The 11,711-nt window shown below is 47.4% G+C and overlaps 1 protein-coding gene across 1 annotated transcript in view; it reads right to left on the minus strand.

The window, feature by feature from the left end:
- The window catches only part of Shb (SH2 domain containing adaptor protein B), a gene marked incomplete at its 5' end in the record, with an annotated part of 129,117 nt that overhangs the window by 31,856 nt on the left and 85,550 nt on the right, over positions 1–11,711 (minus strand). The gene's annotated exons all lie outside the window — the stretch shown is intronic.

Consider the following 11,711-nt stretch of genomic DNA (forward strand, 5'->3'; position numbering starts at 1 on the left):
TTTTTTTTTTTTTTTTTTTTTTTTTTTTTTTTAAAGTACTGGGGATTGAACTTGGGGCCTTATGCTTGTGAGGCAGCCGGCAGAACCATTGAGCTAAATCCCTGGCCCTGAGAATTTTCTTTCAAAGTGCACATGTTGAGCCCTTGATTCCTGAAGGTGGCAGTGTTGGGAGGTAGCGCCCAGTAAGCAGTGTTTGGGTCCTGCAGAAAGCACCCTTGTGAATGGAATATGCATCCCCCGACACAAGTGGATCTTCTTGGTAGTGGTACTGGGCTCTCTCCCAAAAGTAGGGTATTATAAAGCAAGGTGGCCCGTCATGCCTTTTCTCTCTGCTGCATGTGCCCCCTTGCCTTTGTGCTTTCTGCTATCAGCAAAAGTGGAAAAAGGCCCTCTCCAGTACTATGCGTTAGACTTCCCAGCCTCTAAGATCATGAAACAAACTAACCTCTTCTTCTGTATAAATTACCTAAGCTCATGCATTTTGATATTACAACAGAAAATGGGCTAAGATAGCCTCCCAAAACATGCAGGTGCTGTCAAAGCCAGACTGTGGGCTGGTTGGGTCTCCAGAAGTCACTGAGTCTATCTCTATCACCACAGGAACCTCTCTGCATCCTTTAATGGGGGATGTGGCAAAATTATCACATCTAGGGCCACTGTGGTCACATCTGCCCTCCTTTTCTCCTGGGACAACTCTCCAGAGCTTCACTCAAGGTTCATGTTGCATCCTGAGTCTGGTCCTCCTCCTTCAGAACCCTCTTCATGGTCTAGGCCCAGGGGAAGTGGGGGGCAGTAAAGTGCCATATGGGACAGCCCCTGCAAACATTCCAAAAAGGATATAATGAGCCTAAACTAATTGCCAGAAGGTTCCTGGGGGCCAGCTAGTCCATCTTGTAAGTTATCTCCCTGGGCCTATTTCATTCTCATAAAAAAAAAAAAAGGAATAACAGTACCCATTTCCTGGAGATTAAATCAGGTAAGGTACAAAGAGATCTAAAGAAGAGTGCTTAAAAGGGATCTAAGGTCAATGTATACATATAATGTATACTTTTTTGTGTGTGTGGACCGGAGATTGAACTCAGGACCTTGTGCTTGCAAGGCAGGTGCAGTGCCACTGTGCTAAATCCCCAACCCTAACTGTATACTTTTATTATGATGATGCCTGCTCAAAGCAGACACAATACAAAGGGCTTCACATCAGCTACCCATCTAAGCTCTCCTGAGTCTGCCAAGGCCCATTGTGTCCTGGCTAAGGCACTTACCCTCTCTGAGTCTCCATTTCTTATCTCATTGGCTATAGTATAGTAGAGAGAGAAAGAACTTAGTACACAGAAAGTGTCAAGTCAACCATCCTCAGCTGAGCCTCCCCTTGGCAGGAAGCACCCCTCTAGCCAGCATGCATGGAGGTTGCCGGCCATCCTCCAACCTCAGATATAAGGTAATCAATCTTCATGCTCATGGACGGTGGTGAGGAGATTCCAGTCTGGAATATGGCAATTTTGCTGTGAGAAATGCAAATAAACTTGTTCTGTGGCTCAGCTACTGGGCAGTCTCCTCCACTAGGTCTTATGAGGCATTTCTGTTCTTCCAAGATACTCTTTTCCATTAACCACCACAGAAAACTGGGAAGGGAGACTCCTGCCATGGAAAGCTCCCAGGCACCCTGGCCGATCCGCTCTTGTGAAAGTACAGAGCACAGCAGTAGGATCTGGCAGGCAGTCCCTCCACCTACATTGGGAAACAGTCACTCACAGGTGCCCACCATGGTTCAAAGCTGGGAAAACAGGCAAGAATGCCTGCCTGATGGCCGGGAGTCCTGGGGAGGAAGGACGGGCAATGTCAGTTATCAATGGCTGGTGACAAGTGTCACAGAGGCAGCAGGGCAGGGTAAGCAACGTCTGTGTAAATATTGGAAAGGAAGGAGGGGAAGGATATTCTTGGCAGAGTGAAAATGGATATGGCTTAATATGGAGTGTATAAGACGCAAGAGTCTTGGTCACTGGTGCAGGGGCCAGATAACTGGGACTTCAATAATTGGGGGTTGGGGGGCTTGGTTCTGTCGTGAATGATATGAATAGAGTTTAGCATTTTGACGGGGAAGGGTTTAACCTAGCTCTTTTTAAACAGGACTGCTGCACTGAAAAGAGATGGGAGAGCAGGGAGTATGTGCGCCTCCTTGTACTTTCTACTGTTAACCTAAAACTGTTGTGAAATATAAAATTTAGTACTCATTGGACAAGATGGGTAGAGAAAGTGCACAGGGAAAGAGGGAAGGCCTCACTTGTGACACTGAGTGGAACATGAGAGAAATGTCAGAGGTGATGCAGGCTTAGGCCTAGGCACTAGGTGGATGGCTGGCACTGCTTTCAAAAGACTCCTGTGCACCTTGCCATCCAGTAGTGGTGGCCCTCGCATCACCACAGCCCTCTGCTCCCCGACCCCTCTGTCAGTGGGGATTTGGATGTCTCCCAGGCTCCTACTGAAATGCACAACCCCCTCACAGCACTGATCAGATGGTGTATATATTCCTGGGTGAGGGGAGCAAGGGGCGGAGGTCTTGACCTAAGTACCTGCTTTGCAGAGCCCTTGCTGGGTAACCTTGGGTGGGGGTGAGCAATGGGGCCAGGTAAGGGCCAGGTCACAGAGCCCCTTTCTAAAGAGCTTGAGCCTATGGATGGGATAACCAGAGAATGACAGTCTTAGGCTGGCTTTGAGAGGAGACATCTGCCTACTGATGGAGGAGTTTGAGGAACCCAAGAAATGGGGCTCCGGTGCAGTTGGGTGGTCGCAGGTGACTGAAAGAACACATGATCACCCATGGGCAAATCAGGGAGGATGACTGACTGTGTGGGGCACAGATTTCTGGCTTAAAGGACAGCATGGCCTCCACTAAGACGGAATTGGTGTGTGCTTCTTCATAATGACTCTTTCTGCTAACTCTGGGGCTGTCAAAAACAGCAGGAAGCAGCTCAGTAGTACTGGCATGGAGAGGACATGAGGCTCGAGTGAAGGTCAAGGCTTAATTTTAAATAGAGGCGCCAGAGAGAGAGACCAGATGAATTAATTGTAAGTCACTTGCACCTCTGGCATCCTGGAGCTCCAATGGCTAAAATCAGGATTGGGGATTTCCCTCCTTCCACAGAGGGAGGGAAAAGGAAGTGAGGACCAGAGACTCGGGGAGGAAACCAGCTCTGCGACACAACATATCTGGCCCTCTGGCACTTGTCTATCTAGGTCACCTGACTGCCTCCACTCACTCTCCAGGGGCCACCTCTTACAGGAAGCCTTCCCTGATCTCATCCTCTCCCAGATTCACCTGATCCTAGCCCATGGCACCCTGCTCACCAGTTTCCTTATTTGGCTCCTTGTGAATCCCCGAGGGCACAGCCTGTACCATATGTGACCCTGTACCTAAGCTTACTACAGTACCTGCAGGGTGACAGGTGCTCCATGAATGCTAAATGAAGAAGCTTAATGAGCTGCTGTTTTGCTTTACTGGGGAAAATGTATCAGTTTTGCTACCAGATAAATTGGATAAAACCTCAGAACATCCTAGTCAACACTAATTCCCCACTGAATTAATTTATGCATGCGCTGGCAAGCTCAATAAAGCAGCCATATATTTTAGAGAGAACAGGTGGTGATGAATGACAGACTTAATTAGGCAAATCATTTCACCTAAAATACAAATATACAAACTCCAAGGGCAGTGATTCGGCAGGCAAAGAAAAAAACATTTTTTAAGAACAAAAGCTACAGGCACAACTGCTTTCATCCCTTCTAATTAAGTTTCTCTTTAATCTGCAATTTAAAACAGCAATTCTTTTAATTTAGTGATTTTTCTGTAAAAGATAAAGATACAATCCCTCAAAAGAATATCCACATTTAGAGAAAAGATATGCTACCCCTGTGAGTTGTTAGAATGACAGAATCTAATGAATTCCACCTATAGGCAATTAAAAAGGGAAATGAGACTCAAGTGGGGAGGGAGACTCAACCCTGAGTAGGATGAGGCACTGGGAGCCCATGTGACTTGGTTCCAATGATGGAATCTGGTGGTGGTGGAGAGGTGGCCTGTTCAATGTCCTCTTGGGCTCAGCCAGCCAGCTAGACACCTCTGTCTTGCCCCAGATGTCTAACAGGTCAGTATAGGTGACAGGGCTTATCCTTGAAAAATCAATTTAAAGCCGGGCGTGGTGGCAAACGCCTGTAATCCCAGCACTCCAGAGGCTGAGGCAGGAGGTTCGCTGTGTGAGTTTGAGACCAGCCGGGTTACATAGTGAGTTCAAGGTCAGTCTCAACTATATAGTGAGACCCTATCTCAAAAAAAAAAAATCAACTCAAAGGTCTCCACATTCTGAGAGGCTTTCTTCATCTGGCTTGTCTGGAAGCCAGCAGCCCCTTTTCTACTTGTGTCATAGACTATATACTAACCAGTTCTGAAGTGTGGACGCTGGGAATGACAGAAGACTGAGCATCTCCATCAGCACCAACTCTCCTCATAACCCCACCACAGGGACAATGGGTGAGGGCCATAGGAAGGTGTGGAGGATGTTCCTGTCCAGGGTCTTGAAGCCCAGTGGCAGGGGAAGGTGAGCCCAACTGGTGCCAGATGACCAGGATCACCTTCAGAATACCTCGCTGTCTCTCACTTGCCTCCCGGCCTCTTGCTCCATCTCTATGATGTCCAGGGGCCTCCAGGATCTGGCACAAACGAAACACTGCTCTTCTGCAACACTTATCTGGGCTCCTGCAGAGGATAAACTTCTCCATTCCTTGGCTCATGCCTTTGGCATTCCTCCTGTAGCTCCAGGGACACCCACCCCATTTGGGCATTCTTTGGGACAGTACCTGGGACTGATTTCCCTTTGCCTTCTCCAGTCTCTTGTCCTCTCCTAAATTCACTGCAGAAACTGTCATGGAGAGGGTGCTAGGAAAATGTGTGCTGGGATGAGATAAATATGTCTCTTCAGGGTGCATCTCCTTCCTATCCACTGTCTAGAGAAAGATAGCAATCTCCAGAAAATCGACAAACCTTTGAAGCACAGCTCTCCTGTACTTACAAACCCTTACAAACTCCCCATGCCCCAAGGCCAAAGGCAAACTCCTCATTCTGGAGCTCATGGTCCTCAGGGACTCAGTTCCTGGGCCAACTTCTAGATGCATCTTTCCCTGTAACCTCTCTGGATTCCACCCCACCCTTAGGTTCTAGTCACCAAGGATGGTGAGTCTCCACATCTGACATCTGCCTTTTGACCTTGCTTTGTCTGTGTCATACCTTTGGAATTCCCTTTACTATCTGCCTGCAAAAATTCCAGTGATTACTCAAAGTTCAGCTTAAATGCTATCTCACCAGGCAACCTTTGCCTGAAAACCGCAGGTGAAATTCCTTTCTCCTCCTCTGAGCCCCAGCGTCCCTTGTCTATACCACTGTCCCAGCCCTGGCCTCTCAGAACATTCCACAGAGATGGGGCCTTGAGCTTCAGTCTCCCTTCTGACAGGCAACTGGTTTCAGTCAATGGTCCCTGGCTGAAACCAGGCCAGGGAATGCAGGGACTACAGTAGCTCTGCATCATATAAAGGGTGTGGACTTAGGTCAGGAAGGCCTGGATTTGAATCCACTTCTGCCATTATTTACTGGGTAACTCTGGGCATGTTTCTAAACAGCTTTTAGCCTTCGCTGCCTCATCTGCAAACCAAGGCTGACAACACTTCAATATGAAGGACTGTAAAGATGAATAGCAACAGATGGTATACCAAGGTCCAGGGGACCCCTCCATGGCCATAGGCATGCTAAAGGAGTTCCTTTATGTACTCAGGAGGACAAAGTGCCCTGAATCAGAAACAAACTTCTTTTTTCCCAACTTCCTTGTACTCCTGATCAAGTTGAAAGCTCCAAGGTGAGGACACTGTATTCTGATTTGTTTGCCAGCACCTAGAACATTGCCTGATGTACAGCAGATGGCCAGTGTCTGCTAAATGAATGACTCTGCCCAGCTCAGTCGGACCATGAAACCTCCACTCACTTGTCAAAAAAGGAAAGGCAAAAGTTGGACAACCTCCTCTAATTATTATTATTATTATTTATTTATTTATTTTTTTTGGTACTGGGGATCGAACTCAGGTCCTTGCACTTGTGAAGCAGGTGGCAGAACCACTGAGCTAAATCCCTGGCCCTCTCTTCCAATTATTTTTAAATAGTTTTGAAAAACGACAACTCTTAGCCATGCCAAGGACAGGTGCCTTGGAGGATTTGAAAAGCATGTTTTCCTCCAATCTTTATCATGTACCTATGAGGTTGGTGGTATTTCTGTCCTTGCTTTTACATACAAGGCCTTGTGTGGTTATGTCACTGGCCAAGTTAAGGAGTCAGGGCCTCAGCCACAACCCCCAGCCCTTGAGACCTCTGCTTGGGATGACAGCCCCAGGCAGCCTCCTCTCACCTAGGATTGCCCAGGTAATGCTGGCACTCTCACTGGGTGCAGACTGGCTGGCTACTACCCTTCTACCCAGCTATGGCACAGGAATGGCTTTCCTTTAAACAGATACAGTGTGGCTTAGATTAACAACAAGAAGCTGTGTGCAGAGTGACCTGCAAGCTCCCCACTGCCAAAGAGGCATCTTCATCAGAAGTGAGCACAGGCCACATTTGTAAACCATGCAGGGTTGCCCAGAGGGCCCTGCAGACTGCACCAGCCTGCTATTTACTCACAGTGAACACACCAGGGCACATAGGCAGAGCTCAGGCACCTAAGGTGTCCGCACCATGCTTCCTGCTGTGGATTCCTATGCATTGCTAACAGCCAGGCAGGGCTGCTGGAGGGACTGAAGAGGGAAACTGCATAGGTTTAGGAAGTAGAGTGGACTACATGACCCTTGAGTATATGAAAATGACATAATGTTCACATCAATGCATTTATAAATGTCTAAAACTCCATTCCCATGACAACAGACCTCTGCCATTTCATTTCAGTTTCCAAATGTATTTACTACTATCTGACCCTCACCAAACACAATGAGACACACATTTGAATTCCCATTTCACAGACAGAAAAGTTGAAGGCCTACAAGATGTGGACCTTTCTCCCCTCAGTTAAGACAATGGCAGCTCATGTGCTGCCTCCCCCGTGGGAGGAGCAAGAGCAGTGACTCCATACAAAGCAGGTCCTGGGACAAGCCCAGGTTCTAGGATCACCACACAGTCAATATCTGGTGCCTGAGTTAGGGAAGGCAGGCCTGGCAGAAAGAGTGAGTTTTACCTTGATTAGTGACCTCTCCCCAAAAGAAAAACATGTACACTACTGCCGGATGCCTGGCTACAGAAGATTTAAGGATAAGGCCTAAAGCCTGGTGAAAATAATTAAATACCCCAAACACAGAGGCCTTTCTAGCTGTGAGAGCCAGCCGCCTTTACCATCACACCTCAGCCCACAGAGAACAAATAGAAGATGTGTAAGGGATCAGCTCTGCCAACATCATCGGCTAAACCAGAACTTGGACTTAAACTAAGTCTCTCAAATCCCAAGGCCATAACAAGTTCAAAATAAATCTGCCTAAAGTAGAATACATTCTCAAAATCCATCACAATAACAACAGAAATATCAAGAGTCAACATCTACTAACACAGTAATACAGTGTTCCTGACTCCCAGCACCCAGTTACACCTTCATTTTACAGATAATGAAACAGAGGCTGCTTGCCCAAGTCACCCGGCTGGCAAGTAGCAGTGTGAGGCTTAAAATCCAAATCTCTGACCCCAGTACCTAGCTCTTTCCTGAATCTTGGGCTGGGCTCATCCATCAGACACAGCTGGGTCCTGCTCACATATAACACAGTGCCTTATGACACTTTTACTTGCAGACTCCCACTTATTCAGCATCCTAAAAACCGGGAAAGGACTTTTCCTCTATGCACAAGCCCAAAGGCCCACTCAGAAGAGGCTGAGCATTTGTGGAAACGAGCCTTTCTGCCCAGCTGTGTATGCTTCTGCTGTAACCCACTGCAGATGGCAGTGAAGGCAGGTGAGAAGAGATGGGAGGGGACAAACCAGTGCTGGCCACAAACACAGCTCTCATGGAACTGCCTGCTACCCACCAGAACACTTACTGTGGCATCCAGACTCACAGCCAATTAGGATAGGGAGGGATACACTTTCAGCACCATGACGGAAGTTCAGACAGGAGATAGCAACCAAGGTAGTCAACAGCCATTCAACAGTGTCCCACCATGCAGGTCTCACTAGCACGGTCCTGGAAGAGACAGGTACGTGGCACCCAGAAATGACAGGAAGCAAAGCATGTGTGTGTGCACAGGCCACAGGGCCATCTGCGAGCTCAGCACTGTGAAAGAACTTGGGTCTGGTTTTCCCCGGACTTGACTTAGTAATTTAACAAATACCATGGTGCTCATTATGTGCCAGGCAGAGTTAGGTGGGGACCCAGGTGTGAACAAGGCAGGCAGGGTCTCTGATCTCACAGAGCTTAAGTCTCTACCTGCATTTAATCTTTGATAAGACAAACAGAAGGGCAAAAGATAGTCTATCAAATCTTTGGATTTTTTTTCCACCAAGGAGACAAAGGGACCTGAAGGAACACTTCTGTGAATATAATTAGGTGATGAATCAAAGCTATTAAATGATAATGTTTTTTTCTTTTTTTTAAAACATTGCTAAGTGAATTTATTCATACATCAAATAGAAAAACTAACTGGAAAAACCTGTCCCTCAGTAATATATTAGCCAAAGAAAGTGAGTGATCCAGTTCTCTTACTGAAACCCCTCTTTGTGGGGAGAACTGCTGTTCACACGTGTTAAACATTAATTACAAATGTTACTCATTACACAGTAAAAAGCTCCATACAAACACAATTGTTAATTTCCTTGCAGGCCCGAGGCATTCTGGGAAGTTGTGTAGGAGACAAGCAGCATTCTGGGAACAGTGGTGAGATGGGAATGGCATGTGGCTGGTGTGACAGGTGGCGGTGGCGGTGGCCAGGTCTAAGATTCCTGAGGAACTGTCTAAAGAGGTCAGGCGTGTTTAGTCTGAGCACCCGAGGATGAGTCATGGGGCTTGGTGGGAACAACAAGTATGGTGTGGTGCCCACAGCACACATCAAAATTACCAGCCCCAGAGCATTTGCATTTGTGTGGGAAAGGGACAAATCATAAGGGCAACACAGAACAGGCAGGCACAACCGCTTCAACCTTGACAACACCCTAAGTCAGGGATGGCGAACCTTTGAGAGCTTTCAATGATAACAGCTGGCTGCAGCACAGATGCCACCACTGCCCTAAGCCACATCACAGAACAAGGTGAAGGGCATGTTTAAGTAGCCCTTTCCAGGCTCAAGGTATCAATGCAGGAGTGGAGGGGGCCACTGCTTAGTGTCAGACTGACCAAAGTTCACCGCCATGTGACTGTGGGCAAGGCCCTCCCTCTGAACTTCAGGATGGTCATCTATGTGATGACAGCAAAGCAACCCCCACTTTGCAGGGCTTCATAGGGTTAAACTGTGCCAAGTTCATAATTGCTGCACATTAATTTTAGTTTCCTGTCCTTCCCATCCTCCTTTAACAGGATTATTTTAAATTACCCAACTGAGCTGGCTCAGAGATGACTCACAACTGTTTAGGAAACAGACATACCTAGGACCTTACTTTCCCTTTCTCTGCCCTTTTAGCCTCACTTGATGAGGCTGGGAATATATCAAAGTGAAGAGGGAGGCTGCCTAAGGGGTACACAACACAGCAGTAGCACCCACAAGCTGATACTGACGAGTATGCACCTGGCTGCTCCAAAATAAACCCACACAGAGTACAGCAGGAGCACAGAGGTGATGTCCCAATCCGTAAGGAGAGAGGGGAAGGACCTTGGCTATGTCGGGGAAGGCTGTCTGAAGGTGGAGACAGTGACCCTGCCTGAGCCAGGCTGCGACATCCACACTTCTTAGCTTCATGCCCACCATATGCCTCATGCATAGTATGTGCTCAGGGAGCTGCACATTCTCAAAGTGGGGGCCCCAGGTCAGCAGCATGAACATCACCTGGGAACATATGAGAAGTGCAAGTTCTCATGCCTTACCCCAACTGAGGAACCCAAGTTTGGGACTCAGCAATCTGTTGTTTAAAGCTTCCTGAACTTTCAAGTTGGAGACTTTGACCTAAGCAAATCAAGCAATCCATAACATGTCACATCTGGTATGAGGAAAGGACAGAAGGGACCCTCTCAGACCTGGAGCAACCACTGGACCATACTTGGGAGGGAGACCCAGATGTTTGGTGGTTACACCTGATACTGGGGTGGAGATTTAGGGTTCCTTGCAGGAGAAGCATTTCACAGATATTCCTACTTCACACTGCCAGGCCTAACTGGTAAAGGGCTTTGCCAATGGGGTCTCTGTGACTGCCTCTTTTTACAGTACTGTACTATTTTTATACTGTTAATTACATTTGGTTTAATATGGCAAGCTTTTTCTGAACAACAGCAACCATTCCATCATACACGATCCTTCAGGGCTTACAGGATCTTTTCATCCAACCTTTCCCAGGATCATCATAGAGACCCAGAGTTGTGACTATCCCCATTTTACAGATGTGAAAACTAAGGCCCAGGGAGACTGAACAGCCTATCTGAAGTCCTCACACTGGTGAGGTGTAGAGCTGGCATGTGAACTTGGGATGGCCTGACACCTACCCTATTAGTCTCAACATGCAAGACACACCGTCCTAAACTTTCTAGGGCACAGAAACCCGCCAAGGAGCTGGTGGGGGAGACAGACAAACATCCAAAATAACAATGCTGAGTAAAATACCTGTATGAGTCATATGTCTGTCTGGGAGGCAGACCTGCCATTTACTGCTGAACCCAGGATGATGTCTGAAAAGTAACTTCAAGTCAAACAAATCTTTAGAAGAAATTACAAATGAAATAACTTTTTCTCAAAAGGTCCACAGAGTGCCCTTCATTACCTCTCCTACCCTCTGGTGACCATGTACTCTACTTACTTCTCAGATTATGGGACCCTGCAGTGTGTGTGTGCAGGGCAGCCCTCCTGTGCCAAGTGTTGTCAGAGTGCGGCAGGTGGTGCTGGTCACCCCTGTGCAGGCAGGAACCTCTAGAATCTGGTCTCCTAAGAACCTTACCCTAGCAATGGTGGTGAATCTGTGGCACATGTGTTATTTGTTTTTCTTTTAAGACAAAAGATGTGAATGAATACAAATGAAAGCCTCAGTATTGAGGTTGAATTGCAATGTTGGCACTTTGTGGCAAATAATTGGGATTTGTGTATCTAGAGTGCCCAAGAGCCAGTCCAGTAACAAGTTCCATGCCTGGATCTGCCACTGACTAGCCCCAGACTCCTGGACAAGCCATTTCTCATCTGCAAAAGGAGGAAACTATCTTCCCAGATGGTAGTCTTGAGCATAGAATGAGACAATGTACAAAGAAGGCACTCATTCAATGCCAGTGGCCATGCTGCAACTTCCTGATGGGATGCCCTTTGAGCTCACAAACACCCTCCACATCAGGGATCACTGGTCCTCCTTCCCAGGAGGGAGCTGAGGCTCCCAAGGCAGGTCCAATCCCTGTACTCGCACTAGGCCTTCAGAGATGTGAAGATGCCAAATCTGTGCCCTATTTCCATCCAGCTCTGCATCTCTCCCCCAATCCTTGGTCCCTTCCTGGGTGGTTCCCTTCTTTTTTTTTTTTTTTTTT

The sequence above is a fragment of the Fukomys damarensis genome, unplaced genomic scaffold (genome assembly GCF_012274545.1).
Source record: "Fukomys damarensis isolate Sample0158 unplaced genomic scaffold, DMR_v1.0_HiC HiC_scaffold_36, whole genome shotgun sequence".
Lineage (NCBI taxonomy): Eukaryota > Metazoa > Chordata > Mammalia > Rodentia > Bathyergidae > Fukomys > Fukomys damarensis.